This window comes from Camelus bactrianus, chromosome 19, assembly GCF_048773025.1.
Source record: "Camelus bactrianus isolate YW-2024 breed Bactrian camel chromosome 19, ASM4877302v1, whole genome shotgun sequence".
Taxonomy (NCBI): domain Eukaryota; kingdom Metazoa; phylum Chordata; class Mammalia; order Artiodactyla; family Camelidae; genus Camelus; species Camelus bactrianus.
In genome coordinates this window covers 19496995-19516481 of record NC_133557.1, presented here as the reverse complement: position 1 = coordinate 19516481, position 19487 = coordinate 19496995, and the positions used below count along the sequence as shown (strand labels likewise).

At 46.0% G+C, this 19487-nt stretch overlaps 1 long non-coding RNA gene across 1 annotated transcript in view; it reads left to right on the top strand.

Moving 5' to 3' along the window:
• LOC123617941 (uncharacterized) overlaps positions 1-19487 on the top strand; it is a 41916-nt gene that overhangs the window by 8995 nt on the left and 13434 nt on the right. The window contains exon 3 of the long non-coding RNA XR_006726253.2: positions 14382-14515. This is a non-coding gene — a long non-coding RNA (uncharacterized LOC123617941). The remainder of the gene's footprint in view (positions 1-14381; positions 14516-19487) is intronic.

Here is a 19487-nt window from a genome sequence, read left to right as displayed (position 1 = left end):
GCTTTTGTGATAGGGCCGTCTTGCTGGTCCAGAGCCAGGTCCTCCATTAGCAAGATTTCTGGACCCCAAGTCAGACTGACCTAGGTTTAAAACTCAGCACAATCGCTTAGCTGCTCTGTGACCTTGGCCAATGTCTGGTTACTATACCTTAGTTCTGTCATCTGTAAAATGGAAGAAAACAACCACCCACCTCCCAGGGCCTTATAAGGATCAAACACACACAAGCACCTAGCGCAGTGCCTGACACCATCAGTGCTGCTCCCGGTATTCCTCCAGGACGCAGGGCAAAGGAAGCAGCTTTTACCGTCTAGTTGAGGATACTGTGTCCTGGGATAAATCACCAAACCATGGGATGGCTGGGGTTCAGTTGTAGTAAAATAGCCGCCTTTTATGAAACACTTACTGTGTGTTAGTCTCTATATGTGCTAGTCCGCTGTGTCTTCACTACCTTTCAAAGCTGACAGGATTATCTCCATTTTATACATGAGGAAACAAGCTCAGAAAGTCTAAGAAACTGTGGGGTCCACAAGTTAAAAATAGTGTGTCTAGAATGGGTAAAATTTAAAAGACTCACGGTAGCAACTGGAACTTTTGAAAACTGCTGGCGGAAATGCAAGATGGCACAACTACTCTGGAAAACAGTTTGCAGAAGTTTCTTAAAGAGCATAACACTTATATGACCCCACAATCACACTCCTACATATTTACCCAAGAGTAATGAAAGTATTTGTGTACTCAGATGTACTCATTGTGTACTCATGAATGTTCTTAGCAGCTTTATTCATAATAGCCAAAAAAACTAGGGGAAAAAGGTCCATCCACAGGGGAATGAGATAAACTGTGATAGGTGTGATACATATATATCACAGTATATACACAGTGTGTGTGTATATATATGTATACACATACACACACACACATATATATGATATGTACATCATATGTATCACATGTGTATATATAATTTAGCAATAAAAAGGAACAAACTACTGATATGTGTAACAATATGAATGAATCTCAAAATAGAATGAAAGAAGCCAGGCAAAAAAGTACAAATTGTATAACTTCATTTCTAGAAAATTCTAGAAAATTTAAAGTAATCAATTTATAGTGAAAGCAAGTATGGTGGCCATGGTTGCCTGGGAATGGGGGTGCCATGAAGAGAGGATGGCTTATAAAGGGGCAGGAGGAAACTTTTGGGGTGATGGGAACATTCATCATCTTGACTGTGGTGATGAGTTCATGGGTATGTACATACATCAAAACTCATCAAATTATACAATGTAAATACGTGTTATTTATTGTATATCAATTACACTTCAATAATGCTGCTTTTAAAAAAACTAGAGTGTGGCACAATTAGGATTTGAACCCATGTATGTCTGATGTGAAGTCACTCAGGAGCTGATAAGTTATTAAAAGGCCTCCTTTCTGGCTGGTCTGGAGACATAGAGTCAGTCCAAATGGTACCACCTCCAGGAAGCCTCCCGGGCCCCTCCAGGGAGAACTATGTCTTTTCAGAAACTGCATCTCCGGTGGCCTCAGCACAGACTGCCCTCCTACCTGCCTTCAGGATTTGTTGGTGGCTCCTTTCTCCACATGGGGTCCTTCCCTTGAGTTCTCCCCCATATTGTCCTCCAGACGTGCTGGTTGAGAGCCTAGGACCAGAATCGATGGACCTGTGTTTGAATCTGAGCTCAGCCATTTACACCAGCTGTCTGACCTTGGATAGTTCCTTTACCTCTTTGACCTTCAGCTTCCTCATCTGAATAATAATAGAAGCTACCCCAAGATTGCCTCAAGGATCAAATGAGAGATAGTTCATGTTAAACAATTAGCGTAGGACCTGGGGTGTAATAAAGCACTCAATAAATGTTAACTATTATTGATCTTCACCTGGGCAGTGGCTGCTGACTGTTTAAGTTTCTCAGCCTTTGAATCAAGTACTTACCGCCCCAGCTATATTTATTGACATGGAAAGATGCCCAAAGCATACTCCTGAGAGGAAAAAAGCAGGCTACAAAATATGTGCCTCACGGGTCATTTTAAAGATTAAAGGAAAAAATGGACATGCATCTCTTAGCATGGTGCCTGCACACATGAAGAGCTCCCTGAAAACTAGTTGTGATTATTGTTAATGTGAAAGCATTTTTGTAGCCCATCCGGTGCTACTTTCAAATATTATCATGTGAGTTCCTGTGAAACAAGGTGATGTTTGTGACTGCACTTTGACAATGAGTCAGAGAAAAGGTAGAGCCGTGCGTTCCTTCTGACGCACTTCAGGGGGCTCCCGTGAGCAGGGCTAGAGTTGGACTTGGGACCCATTGGTCTGATGTGGATTCTGGTATTTTTTTATGTAGTCCTGGAGCAAAAGAAAAGCAAAACATGGCACTTTGGAATTGAGACTCCAAGCTTGAGTAAGAATGTTCTTTGCAGTAACTGAAGTGCTATGACAAAATGTAGACACTTGGGGGCACACCAATCAATCTGCAATAGAGAAAATTACAGAAGAGGGTGATGATAATGCTAACAAGGAATGCAGCTGTTACATTTAACAATGGCTTCCACTTACTGAGTTCTTACTATGAGCTCCTAAAAATGTGCTAAGAGACTCACAAACTTTATCTCATTTTATCCTTCCAAGCATTCCATCAGTTAGATACTAGTACTAAAGATTTTAAAGATAGGGTGTATTGTTCTTTAGAATTTTAAAAATGTTTTTATGGAGTTACAATTCACAAATCGTGTAAAAGTTACAAATACTAAGTGTACAGCTTGGTGAATTTTTACAAGTGTACATACACACGTCACCCCCACCCAGATCAAGATATAAAACTTTCTAACACCCTTTCCACTCACCACTACTCCCACCCAAGGCAACCACTATCCTGACTTCTATCACGATTTATTCATTTTGCTTGTTTTTGAACTTTATGGAAATGAAATCATACATATAAAATATTTAGGGTTGCCAGGTTTAGCACATAAAAGTCCAGGATGCCAGTTGAATTTGAATTTCTTATGGGACATAATTATACTAGAAAATTTCATGTTTATCTGTTATTTTGGTTATTTATAACTTACCCTTTTCAGTACTGTGTAGTATTCCACCCACAAATGTATCTCAATATATTTACTCTTTGTGCTGTTGAGAGGAAGGGAGGGTTACTCTTAGAAAGGAAGCACACATAGTGTTAAGCAGGTGCACTCTGACATCAAAGGCCTGAGGGATTTGAATCCTAGCTCTTACTACTTCTGAGACCTTAGCCAAGTGATTTAATCTCGTGCTTCAGCTGGTTTGACTTTAATATGAGCTAATAATAGTACCTCCAAGGATGTTGTAAGGTTTAAAGGCGATATCACATATAAACCCCTTATAATAGGGCCCAGCCCAGAGTTGACACAATAAATGTTGCCTAGGAGAAAACTGAAGTTCAGAGGTGTTAAGACACGTGTTCAAAGTCACATACATGGTCAGTCACAGAGCCCTTTTGTCATCGATATTGGTTGGCTACATTAAGAGTCATCCATTCATCTGGGCTTCTAGTTACATAAAATAATGTCTGAAAGGTACTTCGCATGGAGCCCCACAGGCATTACTGTTCCAGAAACAACTATTAGCCAGATAGTAGCAATATCCATGGCAACAGTGTGTGATGGGGCTCTGCAGCCCCATTTTACAGATGATAAAACTGATGCTCAGGGAGGGTAAGGGACTGGCCTGAGGTGACACAGCTAGTACTGGCAGAACAGGAATTCAATGCCATGTCCACCTGATTTTAAAACCGTCCTGGATTTCTCAGTGCTTGTTTTTCAGTCTTGAGCTCTGCTTCTGGAGTCCAGATGTTAGAGGTTCAAGTCCCAGCTTTGTGACTCCGGGCAAGTTATTTGCTGTCTGTGAGCCCTAGTTTCTACACCTCTGCACAGGGCTGTGTTAGGGGTTGGCAGAAAGCTCTGAGGCAGAGACAGGCAGGGAACAAACAGGCTCTGAAGGGACGCCAATGGGGCTCTACAGTAAGAAGGGGGCTTTTGAATGTGTAAGCTGCTCAACCCTTAAGTCAAAACCTTCCTTACAAAATGATCTTAGAGACATGGAAAGATGCCTATAATATCTGGTTGAGTATATTTAAACAGCTGGTTCTAAACCCACAAGCCGGTGTCGCTTGTATGTGTGGAGCGTGTGTGAGAAGGATTCACTGAACAGTCACTTAGGTAGCAGCCCTCATTCTGTGTCGGTGCTGATCTCAGTGGAAGTAGTTGCCTCATTTAGTGCTTCTGACAGTCCTACGTGACAGGTGCTGCCTGAGACGAGTGTGCAGGTGGAGAAATTGAGGCAGGGGAGAGTTAACACTGCCCAGGAAGCTTGGAGCTGCCCCATAGACCAGGGCACTTTGGCCCTGGAGGCTGTGCCCTTGACTCCTTAGCTCTGCTGCCTCTGCTACGGGTGGTTTTTCTCTGGGCAGTAAGACTTCAGTGTTTTGAACTTTCTTCTCTATGCTTCTCTGCATTATCTGAGCTTTTATAATAGGTAGATTTTTGTTTTTACAAAAACAGCAATGCACTAGGGTTCTAAGGGTTTTTTTTGTTTGTTTGTTTTTGTTTTTGTTTTTGGTGTCTTTAAGAATTCTCCGTGAATACTTGTAGAGACAAGCCACTCCCAGTCTTTTTTTGTCGGCAGGAGACCATGGTCCTTGGAGCTGGGGACCCACAGTCCAGCCCTGATGTTGCCCCCAACCCCAGGGCACTCTGTGACCCTGGACAAGTCACAATGTCCAGTCACCACCTTCGTCCCAGAGAGGCTGGGACACAGAGTAGGGCCTCAGTCAATGTCCACTGCTACAGGAGGACCAGGTCACTGTGACCTCCGGCTCTCCCTCCACCTCCACCTCCAAAATCTGCTCCCTGCCCCACCCTGGGGCCCTGAGAATTAGTGAATGAACCGAGTCACTCTAAAGTGCTATAAAGTTTATAGGTTTTTAAAAAGGCAAGCGACAAGTGAGACAAGACCCAATCAGGTGGATGACTAATGGCGGCCCATGGCTGGGGGTGTGGCCATCGGGGAGCCCCAGAAGTCACTGCCCGGGCTGGTAGGAGAGGGGTGCAGGCCTCACCCCAGGAAGGGGCTGCTGGGAGTTTCCTGCCCGTGACCCCACTGGTAACCCCAGCGCCTATCACCCCAGCCTCAGAAAGGCTGGGCCCGCAGAGCCATAAATTCCTGCTATCATTAGACCTATCTCTACAGCTCAGGCTGTTTGCCAGGAACCCTACAATTATTTTTATCACCTACAAGTCCTGTAATTATTTTTTATCACTTTTTTCTCACAGCAGCCTTACAAGCAGGGCTAGTTTTGGTTTCTTTCAGTTTGGAGTTGAGGGGAACCCAGGCCCCCAGAGGGTTTCAGGGAATTTCCTGGCTTTGCCGAAACTCTAGAGAGGATTTGGGGTTTGAACTCACAGCCTTTTGGGGGCCAAGCTGGGGCTTTGTGTGAGGCCAGAGGCTTGGGAGAACTGGGAGGTGGAAACTGGGAGCTGTCATCTGCTTCCTAGCTATGTGACCAGGGCGAGTCCCTGAACCTCCCTGGCCTCAGTTTCTTCATCAGTCAAATGAGGAAGTAATAGTAATACCCAGCTCATAAATTAGTACCTATAGGTGCTCAAACACTAGAGATTCTATTTAATCTTGAGTTGAGATTCTAAACCTGAGACCCTGGCCTACTGGAGGACTTGGGCAACTTCCTTGCACTCTCAGAGTCTCAGATTCCTCATCTATAAAAGGGCCATCATCTTGCCTGCCATACACCCTGGCTCTTGCATCTCCAGTCCCATCAGCCTGGCCTTCATTAGGTCCTCAAACTGCCAGCCATTCCCTCTGCTTGGTTAGAAATGAGCTCAACCCTCCTATCCCCAGCTTTGCCTGGTTAACTCTCCACTGTCACCCAAGATGTCCTTCCTCCTCTCCCTTTCTTCTTTTCTTTACTTATTCACTAAATATTTATTGAGCACCTACTATATGCCAGGACTGTGCTAAGTGGTAGATGAGACAGGCAAAGTCCCTGTCCTCATGAAGGGGAAATAGACAATAAACTAAAAAGAGACTCAAAACAAAACAAAAACCAAGGCAATTACAAACTGTATTAAACACTTCATAAAGGAGAATTAGAGCACCATAAGAGGAGGTCGCTGGGAAAGGTTGCTTTCCAGAAAGGCCTCTCCAAGGAGACACTTTTGTTTAAATTAAGAATTTATTTGAATATGCACATGGTGCAAAATTCAAGCAGTGCACAGTGTCACTGAGTCAAAAGTGCTTCTCCCTGCCGTCCTCCTGTGCCCGGCTTTGCTGTCCTCCCCCAGAGAGGCCCCCGTGTTGTGGGTTTCTTGGGAGTGGGTGACATTTGTGGTGACATCTGAATCACAAGAATCGGCAGCCATTTGAGGAGGTGGGTGAGGCAGAGTCCAGGCAGAGGGAATGGCAAGAGCAAAGGTCCTGAGGCTGGACCAGCATTACTGGAGAGAGAGGGGAGAGCAGAGGTGATCACGGCTGCCCCTTTGGTGCCTGCGGGCCGCAGGAGGGAATCTGGATGTTACTCTGTGTGGCCTGGGTATAACTTTTGAGTTGGGGTAGGGTTGAGGTGAGCGTCTTCAGATTTGTGTTTTACAAAAACACTCTGGGTAGAATGCATTTGGGGGCCTGAGTGGGACAGGGAGATCAGTGAGGTGGCGACTGTGGAGTTCGGGGTGGTAAAGATCTGGACCAGGATGGGGGCATGGAGGTGGTGAGAAGGGGTTGTTTGGGAGGTGAGGGGAGAACAGAGAGGGTCTCAGTGTAGGCTCTGATGATACCTTGCCACCCTCAGTAGTCCCGTCTTTGTGATGATTGGATTAGCTTTCACCCTTGTAACCTGGCACGGAGTGGGCGCTTGGGACATGTTTGCTGAAGAGATGACTAAAGGATGAAAGGCCCTTTGTAAATGGAGACACGCCCTTTGAGAAATGGCTGCAGCGCCTCCAGCCTGCCCTGCCCACCCCCCCTTGCAGGGACACTTCCCTCCCACCATCCCTGCCCCTGAATCACCCCCAAACCCACCCAGCCCTTTGGAGACTGCTTCTGATAGGCAGAACCTCAACCTGAAGGTTCTCATATCTTCTTAGCCGTGAAACCCTTTCCCCATGAAAGTCTGATATCTAAAAGGGATAGAAAGTTATTTTATAATTTCAAATACTGAAGACCTTGGGTAAAAGACATGAACAAAACAGACATGATTCTCAACACCTATATTATCATACAAAGAGATCATCAAGAAAAATGAGGCTGTTTTGTGAAACCCCACAATTTCAAACCAGGGCATCCCTGACAACTGCGTTCTTTTCGTTTATCCAACAAAGAGCTCTCAGATGTTTCCTGCAGGGAAGCCCAGCCTCCAAATCCAGTTATTTCAGCGTTTGGTTCCCTTTGTATCAAAACGCAGTCTGCTTCATCGGGAGAATTATTTCCAAATGGTGAAAGTCTGTGTGTGTGTGTGTATTTTTAAATTTTTATATAATTAAATACATAGAGCATACATTTTTTAAAATGTGCCAAACCTGAGCTCAATAATCATCATGAAGAGAAACACCACCATGTCCCTGGCACCCTGGTGAAGACAGGGACCCTGGCCAGCCCCTAGAAGCCCTCCTTGTGCCTCTTCCAGCCACTCACAACCCACCCCTCTCAAGGGTAGCCACAGTCTTGACTCCTAACACCCTAAATTATTTTGGTCTGTTGCTGAACTTTACAGAAATGGAATACAGGGTGTCTGTCTTATGTTTGTGGGATTTGTCCATATCTTTAATAGCTAAAGTTCATTCGTTCTCCTTGCTGTATAGAGTCCCATTGTATGAATATACCACAGTTTCAAATAGTGATTTTTTTTTTTTTAGCAGCTCATTGGTGGGTAGCAGACAGGGACTTGGTTTGGCTCACAGATCAATTTTGTTTCATACACCTACTATTTTTGTTCTGTTCTCACTGAAATAGTTGCTGTCCAAGATGGATGTCAGGCTTCTATTGGAAGAGCTGCCGTTGCTGGCCCCCACAATTTCAAGTGCCTGGAGTTGCATCCTAGCTGCCCCTTCTCAGCACGTGCATTCCATTCCCATTTTGCCACAGTCCCCACCACCCTCTGTTGTACTGCAACCCAGGCCCACCTGACTCGCCAGTATTGCCCATCTGTCCCTGTAAACATTTGAGTCTTCAACTCCAGCTTTAATTCAGCAGAGGAGGTCCCCAAATGTTTTATTCTCAGGTCTACACAACAACAGGTAGATCTGGCAGCCCAAGTTAGAATATACATTGTCCACTGGATTAAACTTTGGAATGCTTATCTGAATGCTCAAAAAATTTATTATTATCATTATTACTAGTTCAGAAAATGCTTTTGAAATATATTTCCATTGTTGTTGTTATTATTACCATTTCAAAAGAGCTTTTAAAGTATACAGTTGCCCCTTGAACAACATAGATTTGAACTGCAAGAACTCACTTATATGCAGATTTTTTTCAGTAGTAAATACTGCAGTACTGCACTATCTGTGTTTGGTTGAATCCAGGGATGTGGAACTGTGGATACTGGAGAAACTGTGGCTATTGAGGAACCACTTATAAGGAGGGCTGACTGTAAGTTATACACAGATTTTGTATTGTGGTGCTTTGGTGCCCACAACCCCCACTTTGTTCAGTGTCAACTGTATTCCAATGTGTAGTAGAAGTCAGAGTTAAATATGGGTGTGCTGGACCCAGAAGACTTGGAATCAAATACTGGTTTTATTACTCAGGAGCTGTGTGACCCCAGGTGACTATGGTACCTCTCTGTGCTGCTGTATAAAGTGGGATACTAATATTTATCTTGTTATGAAGGTGAAGTGAGCTAATACTTGTAAAGTCATGGGAAAAGCCCCTGGCACGTAATAAATATTTAGCATAGTTAGATATTTATTATTTTTTAAATTCTGTGAGCAGGCTGACCATCTGACCTGCTAGGGTAACCAGCTATTTGCCTTTGCCCAAGACTGAGTGGGTTTTCAGGACACAGGACTTTCATGGATAAAACTAGAATAGTCCTGCACAAAATAGGAACTGGTCACCCTCCATCTGCCTGACAGTTATTCCTTCACTGTAACTTAACAGACTGGGTGTTTTACTTTTATTAAGTTATAATTTGATTTTGAGAATAGTATTTGAATCACATGTTGTGGAACCCCTAAAGTATCCCTTATGATATAGTTCCGGCAGAGCACTGATCTTGCCTACATTTTGCCCAGTTTGCAGATTGGGAAATTGAGGCCTAGGGGTGCAAAGCAGCCCCTGTTGGTGGCAGAGCTGTTCCCCAACCCCCACCTTGTTGCTTCCCCTCCATCGCTTCCTCCAGGTAGCTGATGGATGCTGTTTCTTTTGTGCTAACCAGGTATTGTAACACGTGAAGTGCTTTCCATTAATTTTATTCTCACAATAATCCTAGGAAGTGAGTTTTACTATGATACTCATTTGAGAGATGAGACACCTTCTTCTTGCCTTCTGTCCTGCCTGGGCAAAGACTGGATCTTTCCATCACTCTGCCATTAAGAGGAAGCCAACAGCAAATGTGTAAAGGACTAGATCACACCACAGTGCAGAGAGCGCAGCAAGTGTCCAGAACCCACAGCTGTGAACTGCCAGGGTCCAGGTAGGGAGCAGTTGGCATCTCAGATGTTTAAATCAGGGTTTCTCCATCTCAGCACCATTCACATTTGGGGCTGAATAATTCTGTGTTGGGGGAGGCTGCCTTGTGCATTGTAGGATGTCTGTCAGCATCCCCAGCCTCCACCCACTAGATGCCAGTAGCACTCCCGCACCAGTCATGACAACTAAAACTGTCTTCAAACATTGCCAGACGTCCCCGGTGAAGCAAGATCACTCCAGGTTGAGAACCATTGGCTTAACTGAAGCAAATTTAATGAAGGGAGTATTTACAGAGGTTTGGGCAGGCTAAGGGAATCTTCAAGGAATAGTGAGGCACCTGGGGATTAGAAGTGTGAGGGGCTGTTATCACCCCCAGGCCTGAAGGGGTGAGAGAGGGAACAGTGTTACTGCTCCCAGAAATAACCAGAACCATGCAAGTGAGGCCATAGAGAAATATAACCTCTGCCAAGACTAAGGCAAGACAGGAAGGGGTGGGTGGCATAAACACCCCCACTTCTCCCTCATCCTGCCCTTAAATCTCCTCTTGACTCCTACTTTTGGCGGAATCCATGAGAAGGCAGGAGGCATGGGTGTCTCCTGGCGCATAGAACAGGGCAGATGAGGGTGTGGAGGTGGTGGATAAATGAAGAGTAACCATCCCGGGGGGCAACAACAGACCCCAGACACTGGACTTGTAACTTGCATAGGGGTTTTCCAGCTTGAGCAAACTGGGAAAGGGTACATCAGCCAGAGGGAACAGCGTGTACAAAGGCATGGAGTTACAAAAGAGTCTGGCTCACTGAATTGTTTGTTTAATCATGATTGTTTATTTGATTGATTAACTTTGATCTGTGTGCATGGGGTGAAAATAAAACATCCAAAAGGTACAAAAGGGCATAAAATGAAAAGTAGGTCTTCCTCCCATCCTTGACCCCAGCTCGCCTCCCGGAGGTCACCTTTCTCTCCAGCCTCCTCTCACTTCTAGAAATAGTCAGTGCAAGTGCTGCTGGCCGGTAGTCTATATGATATGTGTCAAACTTCTCGTTTGACTTAATTTCACTGATGTTTGTGAAACCGCTATTGTGTGCAGAGAGATGGACTGAGAGCTCTGGCCAATCCTTGGACTCTCAGCCCAGTCCTTCAATAAACACTGGGTAGTTTTAGGCACACCACTCTCAGCTTCCCATTTCCTCCTCCAAGAAAGGAGTGAGTCTCCCAGGGTCCTGCCAGCTCTGTGGGGTTTGCCCACAGTTGTGTTGTTCAGCTGATGTTTTGTGGATTAAACACAGTTAAAGCTGAACCACTGGCAAGAAGCAGATTGTAACATAGGAGCATGCATAAGCCTTGGGTCTGTCTCTAGAGACCACATATTGTTGTTTTGGGGAGATGCATCAGGTTTCTGTCTCCAAAGACCTGTTCTCATCTGAGCCAACAGTTGTCTAGGAAGGGAACGCCTATAGAGTAAGTTTGAGACTGGGCCGGGGTTGGGAGCAAGTTGGGTTCAACAACCTGGGTGGCACTTGACCTGGCTTTGACCTGCCCAAGGAAGGCCAGATCCCACCTGGCTACACCCAGCTGGTGTCTGTAGCCCTTGGCGGGGAGTTTGAGACCAGAAGGAGGAGCTGGGAAGGCCATCAGGCTACAGATAAGGGGGGCCTGATGGCCAACTGGTAAATCTGCTGGTGCCTGGAAGCAAACGACCAAATTTGGGCATCGAGTGCCCAGTTAGAAGCCCAGAAGCCAGAGCAACCCAGGTCACCAGGAGCCGATAAGAACAAGGTTGTTCCTTACCTCTGCTCTTCCATTCTGATCTCTCTTGTCTGAAGACCCAGTTCTTTCCTGATAACACCTGTATGTCCAGCACTCGGGCAACAATGCCTACCATGGATGGATCACTCGCCTTGTTTTAGGTGCTGATCACAGACCAGTTATCGCTTCCTGGCCACTCTGCAAGGAAGATGTCAATGATTCCCAATTTGCAAATAAGGGAAATGGGCTCAGAAAAGGAAGGATGCAGGGCAGTGTGAATTCGGGGGTTGTAAACGTATAGTGATATCAACAGGCATTTTGTGTGGAAGAATTATGGGGGTTTGAGCACAGAATCAGAGAATCCTAGAATCATGAAGTCCAGAGGTCGTGGATTCACAGGTTACCAGTACAGTCCGCACCCCCACCCCTATCTGTTCATCACACCGTGGGTGAAACATCGCTTTCGGCCCGTCTCCTATCCACTCAGGCCTCCTCTTCTCTCACCTGGGGTCTTGGTCCAGCCTCCTCCCTGGGCTCTCCTCCTTCCAAACCTGCAAGCAGCAGCCAGAGGCATTTTTCTAAACTCTTAAGCAGACTGTTGCACTCTTCCTCTTAAAACACTTCACTGGCTCCCCTTTGCCCTGAGGATAAAGTTCAAACTCCTTGACATGGTTTACTAGGTCCTCTGTCATCTAGCCATAGTCTCTTGCCACTCTGCCCCGTCTCCAGCACCCTCCACCCCCAACTCTACTCCAACTCATATGGACCTCGGTCTCATTCACCAGATATGCCATGCACTCTCTGTCTCTTCCTAACCCCTGGACCTTGCTGTTTCCGCCACTTGGAATGCAGTATACACCAGCACCCCCTTCCTCTGGTTGGAATACTCTCTCTTCCTGTCTTCTTTGGGAAGCGATTTCTGCTCACACCCCTCCCAAGGAGGCTGGGTTGGTGTCTCCTTCCCCACCTCCCACCCACAGTCCCTGTGCCTACCTGCGTGACAACTCACTACGGGTCATATATGCCCATGTGCTTGCCTGTGTCCTCATCAGCTCGTGGGCCCCAGGGGGACAAAAACAGGGGTCATCTTTTCTCTACTGAACCCCTAGCTCCCAACATTGTGCCTGGAAAAGAAGAGTTTCTGAACAAAGACATATATTGATAAATGAATCATAATATGTCAGAATCACAGAATCAAAATCTTAGAATCATGAACTTGGTGAAACAGAAACCTAAAATCTCAGAATCATAAAATCGTAAACTTAAAGAGTATTAGAAACAGAGAAACTGAGAATCCCAGAAGCTTGGGATCTCAGGGTTGAAAGAATTCCTTGTTCAAGGACTGTTAGTGGATTAGAAAAGTCTCAATTGTGCACTTCCATAATATTGAATTTATGTTTTTACATATATTTATATAATATTACATTTATGTCTTTAAAATAGTTATTTCTGTAATATTTATTGAGCACCTAACTTACTTATTAACCAATATTTGTTGAGTACATACTGTATTCCAGACATTGTGCTGAGCAACTGCATTTTATCTACGGCTGTGTAAAAAATTATCCTAATTTAAAACAGCAAATATTTCTTATCTCACAATTTTTGTGTGGTAGGACTTTGGGAGTGGCTTAGCTGGATAGTCTGGCTCAGGGTCTCATGAGGTTGCAGTCAAAGTGTCATCCAGGGCCACAGTTACCAGAAAGCTTGACTGTGGCTGGGAGATCCACTTCCAGGGTGGCTCATTCACATGGCTGGCAGTTGGCAGGAGGCCTCAGCTCCTCTCCATACAGACCCCACCTCAAGGCTGCTTGAGTGTCGTTACAACATGCCTGCTGTCATCCTCAGAGCAAGTGATCCAAGATGGCAAAATGGAAGCCACAATGCCTTTTATAATCTATCCTTCAAAGCCACGCTCCTTAATTTCCACACTATCCTAGTGATCACACAGGGCAGCCCTGTTCAGTTTGGGAGAGGACTACACAACAGTGTGGATACCATGAAGTGGGGCCCATTGGGGACCATCTTGGAGGCTGGCTACCACAACAGTGTTCAACAAGATTGACAGGAGTCTAGAGTTGACTAGACTATACAAAAAAATGACTTCAGATAGTTGTAAGGACAATGAAGAAAATCAAACAAGACAGTAAGTTAGAGCAGGGGTCAACAAACTATGGTCATTGGTCAAATCTGGCCTGCTGCCTGCTTTTGTAAATAAAGCTTTATTGAAACTCAGCCATGCCCATTCACTTACATACTGTTTACAGCTTTCACACTATAATGGTAGATTTAAGTAGTTACAACACAAACCATATAGCCTGCAAAGCCTCAGATATTTAGCTAAGTTGGTCAGGGAAGGCCACTCCAAGAGGCAACATCTGAGAAGAGACCTGAATGGTTAGAAGGAAGTAGTCATGAGAAGAGCTGGGAAGAGAGTGTTCCAGAAAAAGGGAACATCAGGGTAAAAGCTGTGAAGCTGTGTAATGAGAACAGCTTTGGCATGTTGAGGAACAGAGGGGAGGCCAAGGGGGCTGGAATGTTGGGACCAAGGGGCAGAGTAGTAGGAGAGGACCTTGGAGAAGTGGTCAGGAGCCACTTCATACAGGGTCTTGTGGCCCTGGTGAGGGGTTTGAATTTTGTTCTAGGGATGATGGGAAGTCATTGGAGGGTTTTAAGAGGGAGACATGGGCTCTGATGGGGATGGGAGAGATGCCTAGTATAGTTTGGCCCCATCCTTTAAGTAGGGCAGCACCTCTGCTGCCCTTCTAAGGGCAGCTGTCCCAGAACTTCTTGGTCTTGACAAGACCCAGCTAAAGACCTTTGGTGTTACTGCCTGACTGCATGAGGACTCAGCAATCCCTCTGGCCAGAAAGTCCTTTCTTTTGACCCACCTGGGGTCCCTTGCTCTCTCATCTCAGCCTGCTTCTTTTGGATCTAGGAAATCTGTGAAGTCGGAGTGAGCATTCGATTTTGAGCCCTGGATTCCAGACTTTTCCGTGACACTGACTCACCCTTGACCTTGAAAGAATCAAGCAACTTTCTGGACCTCAGTTTCCTCATCTGGAAAGTAAGGTGAGCCTGATCTGCTCAGGACAAGACAAGTGATTAAAAGTGCAATTGTGCTGGACACATACGCTGCATTCCTAGGAAGAACCCAAAGGGCATGTGATGGCCCAGGGTGGGGTGGGCTTGGCCTGCCTGGGGTTGCTGACTTGGGTGATGGGTAATAGGGGCCGTTTGTCCAATGGGCAAAAGGCCTGCTTCAAACCCTCTCCTGCTTAAATTTTGAACAACAGGGAAGCTCACTGCCTCCAAGAGCCCCTTGCAATGGCAAACTGGAGTTGTTTGCCTCGGGGCAAGACCTTTGAGGGAGATGGGAAATCAGTGTCTATGTCCAAGTCAGCCTTGGGTATTAGAAAGAGCATAGGATCTGTTATCAGAGAGGTCCCTGGCCCTACCACTTATTTACCCTGTGCCCTCTGGGTCCTCAGTTTTCTCATCTATAAAATGGGTAGAATCTAACCTAAGATGCTTCAGTTGTAAGAGACACTAGCATTTTGTGTCCCATGAAGAAAGAAGACACACTAACAAATTGTGACATAATGCTTTCTTGTCACCTAGAATTTTTATTTTATATTCATTAAGGGGCTCTTAGACTTATTTAGACATTGATTTAAAAATCACACATCACCCGTGCACATAAATATAAAGGAAAATATAAGTGAAATAAATTAGTTAAGGAACTTCTAAAACTTCTTCCCAGTCAGCATCCAGCTCATCCAGCTAACTTTTCTACATGGACTCTCCCTTGTCTGTATGTTTTCACACAGTGTTGTCCTCTATACTGTTAAAAGATTTGATCATGCACCATTTCTTGAGAGAATGCTCCACCGCGGTCTCCAGGACTTTCTCCCAACCTGCTTACTCAGATTCTGCAGGTTTGACCCAGTGCTCTTTCCTCTTATCAGAAGTTGTCAACGGAAGGTTTCCAGGAAACAACCAGGACTCGCGCCCCTCCCTCAGATGGTCTCTAAATCGTTTGTGAGGAAATGCAGAAGGGGTGCAGCTGTCCAGTCAGGCCCCTGGAAATAATGACCAGAGCCAAGCCAGGTGTGACCACCCCCAGTTTAACCAACAGTGACTGTAGGATGCCATTGATTTAAAGATACATCCTAACATCAGAGATCTAATGTGAAAAAGGATGCATTGTAGAATTTTAAAACTGTCACAATCACTGCTGCCGCTTAGGGTTTATGCAAGGATGGAGTGTGGGAAGCCTGGGGCGGGTTCCGCAGGGGCCACCCCCTCGGCGTTGCTCAACTGTCCCCTGACTCTCGTGGCCGCGGGCATCGCCCTCATGGGGCTGCTCTGGTTTATGGCAACAATCGCCACCGCTGCCAGACATGATCTCAAAGCCATAAAGCTTTTTACAGTTTCACTCTCCCCAAGATAAGCCCGGGGAGCCCTGCTCAAGGCCGGGGAGCAATTTCAGAGCCACAGGGGGAGGGGCAGGCATTGCACAAGTCGGGAAATGGAACAGGTTTTATGGCCCCGATGTCCCTAAAAAGACCACATTCTCATAGCCTCAGTTTGAACCTGCTGCGACACCTCAGCACCTGGAGCTCAGTAATATTCATTCATTCATTCATTCAACAAACAGGCAATAGCGTTCAGGGCACACTGCTCCAAAGGTCTGTGTGGACCCTAGGCAAGTCACTTCCTCTCATCTGTAAAACAAGGACAGTTCATTTAACCTGCCTCCCAGCTCACTGAGCTGGTTATGTAAGACAAGGAGCGTGGCAGCACCCTTGACACATAGTAGGCCCGCAACCAACGCTGCCTGACTCCCTTTTCCTCACGATCGATACCCTTCTCACCTCTTCTTGGTTCCTCTCCCTCTTTCCAACCCAGATGGTGGAGTGACCCAGAGTGAAGTCCTCCCCTACATCTCTCTGTTGCCTACACTCCCTCTTTAAATGAGCACAAGCAACTATTTGGCTTTTTTTTTTTAATTAAGGTATAATTTCCATATTTTGAAACTCACCTTTTTTAATGTATGGTTCTGCAAGTTCAACAAATGTATATGGTAATGTAAGCACCACCACAGTCAAGATACAGACCATTCCCATCACCCCAAGCCCCCTCCTCGATGTCCCCGACCCCAGCCCTAGCCCCTGGCAACCACAGCATCTGCCCCTAGAATTTTGCCCTTTCTGGAATATCTTACAGGTGGAGTTGTATCGTATGTAGCTTTCGGGGTCTGACCTTCTGCACTCAGAATGATGATGCATTTGAGATCCAGCTTGCTTGATTAGTAGTTCACTGCTTTTTCTTGCTGAGCAATATTCTCATTTGGCTTTTAGATCACATCTATATTTGTGACTTGGACTTTTTCTCTCTAGCTGAACTTTTCCCTGAACTCTAGGCTTGTGTATCCAAAGATTCCTTGGATGCTTAACTGGCACCTCAAGCAAAACATCCCCAACAGAACTCTGCTTCCTAACCCAAATCTACAGCTCCTCCAAATCTACAGCTGTTCTAGTCTTCCTCATTTCAGTAGTCAGCACCATCAGCTCCAGGGTTACTCCTCTTCTTCCCTTCACACATTTAATCCATCAGCAAGGTCGTGGCATTGCGACTTCCAAAACATCCCAATCTGATCTCCTTTCCCCACCACCACCACCTGTGTTGGTTTTCGATGCTGTGTAACAAAGTACCCCAAACTTAGTGGCCTTAAAACAACACCCATTTGATATTTCATAGTGTTTGGTCAGATGGTCGGGCATGGCGTGATGGGGGTGTCTGCCCAGGGTTTTACACAGCTGAAGTCAAAGGCTGTGTTTCTACCTGAAGGATCTGAAAAGATCCACTTCTAAGCTCATTCAGGTTGTTGCCTGAATTCCATTCCTCATGGGTGTCAGATTGAGGTCCCCTTTTTCCAGCTGGCTGTCAGCTGGGGTCACTCTCAGCTTCTAGAGACTGCTCACATTCCTCGCCATGTGGCCCCCTCCATCTTCAGAGCCAGCCATGGAGGATCTCCTTCATGTCGAATCCTTCTCCTGCTTCTAATCTGATTTGCCAGGAAGAGCCCAGCCCCACCTCTGAGGATTCGCCTGATTAGGGGAGGCCCACCGTAGTAATCTCTGTATCACAAAGTCATCTGGTTTGGGGCCTTCATTACGTCTGCAGAATCCCTTCACAACAGCACCTAGAACTTTCCCTGGGCAGTCCTATCTGGCTCCACCTGAAGAATGTTGTTTTCTTTTTGCTCCAGTTTTGCAATCACCTCTTATTTATGGCAAGTGATACTGGTTTTCCATTTACGTCAGTGATCAGTGTAAAAAGAATGTTTATGAATTGATTTAAAGAAAAATAGTAGGTAAGGGAAGATACAGTGGTACTGGGTATGGAGAGGATTGGGTGGCATGTATGATTGCAGGCTGGGAAACTCTGGTCTCCATCCTCCCTCCCGTCCACGGGCTGTGCTTGCTGCTGTCTGCCCTGCCTTGCTACTTGGTCTCTCTCCTCAACCATAAATGTACTTCTGTCTCTTCTCCGTCTCACTGTTGCCTCTGAATCCTTCTCCAGCAAGTGAGATTTTCCCAGACTGCAGTCAACCCTGCCTCAAACTAACATCGCCCCAGCTGTCACTCTCACTCCTTTGGCTCTTAGTATTTAACTACTTGTTTCTTTTCCCTCTACAAGTGAAAACTGTAAACTCTAACAGGGAGGCACCTTGTAGTATTGCTTCTCCACCACCCCCGGGATGCTCTGGCACAGGGCTTTACCCACTGACATTTGTCAAATGATGAACTTCCCACGTTTCACACTACTTCTGTGCTCACCACATAGTGACTGAGTCATCAGCGTCCTCCCTGTCCCATCATGGTGGCTGCTGGAGTAAATGGGTGTTTGAATGTCAGCTGTTGCATCAGCTGTGAACCTTGGACAAGTCCCTTCCTTGTTTGTAAAACAGGAGAAGAATACTTGACTCAGAAAGTTGTGGGGAGTAAATCATGTCCAGCAATGTTTGGCAGAGAGGAAAAGGTCAATAAATATAGTCCTTTGGGATAGGATTTGGTTTTAGCTCCACCATCATCAAACAGCTGCATGAGATCCTGTGATTCAGGTCTCTTAGATCACGTCTTAGAATTTACATATGACACATTGATTCGAGAAATCTAGATCAAAGGTGATCTGGGTTCCACAAAAGAGGAAGTAGGGCGAGCCCACCAGTTTGGGATGATAGGTCATTCACACTGCATGGAACTTCCTTTGGAACCTCACACAACCTGTCACCCAGAGTCCCTCCCACTTCTCCTTCCTGTTTATTGAGCAGTGGGGCTCCCAATAGGATAAAGGGATAAAAACATCTAGTATCACGGCTAGGGAAGCAACCTTTGTAGGGCAGGGGAGGAGAATTCCCAATTCTCAGTGAGACCACATGGGTTGGTAGAAGAAGCATGGGTTCAAGTCCCAGCTCATCTGCTCACTAGCTTTGTGCCTTGAACAAGTTCCTTCACCTCTCTGAACCTCAGTCAATTTCATCATGTCTAAAATGGGGATAATGGGATTTGCTCTTTGTCATCCAAGCTGATATTGTTTTGCAACTAAGATGGAAAGCACACTTGCGCCTCTGGCCACCCACGCGGAGATTTGAGATTAACTGGGGCAAAGAGCTGATGAGGTGGAGGAGCCAAGGCCAGAGGAATTTATGGCAGCCCCAGGTTTATGGTTTTGATATGGATTTATTAAGCACACTCGAAGACTGCAATAGCCTCCTGGGGCCCCCACCCCCACGTCCACACCGACCGCGGCATGCACAAGGCCTCCGTTGTGACATTATGGAAAACTTCCTGGTGCTTGTGAGTGGAGGGAAGGCGCAGGGGTTGGTGGAAGGGACCTGGGGATCAGGCAGACAGCAAATGGGGGCTTTTGAGGCTGGAGAATTTAATGGTGAGCTTCTCACTAGAAAGGGGCTGGGTGAAGAGTCCAAACTCACGGGTCACCGCCCACCCACTGCCCAGCGGTGGGCACGTTGCGC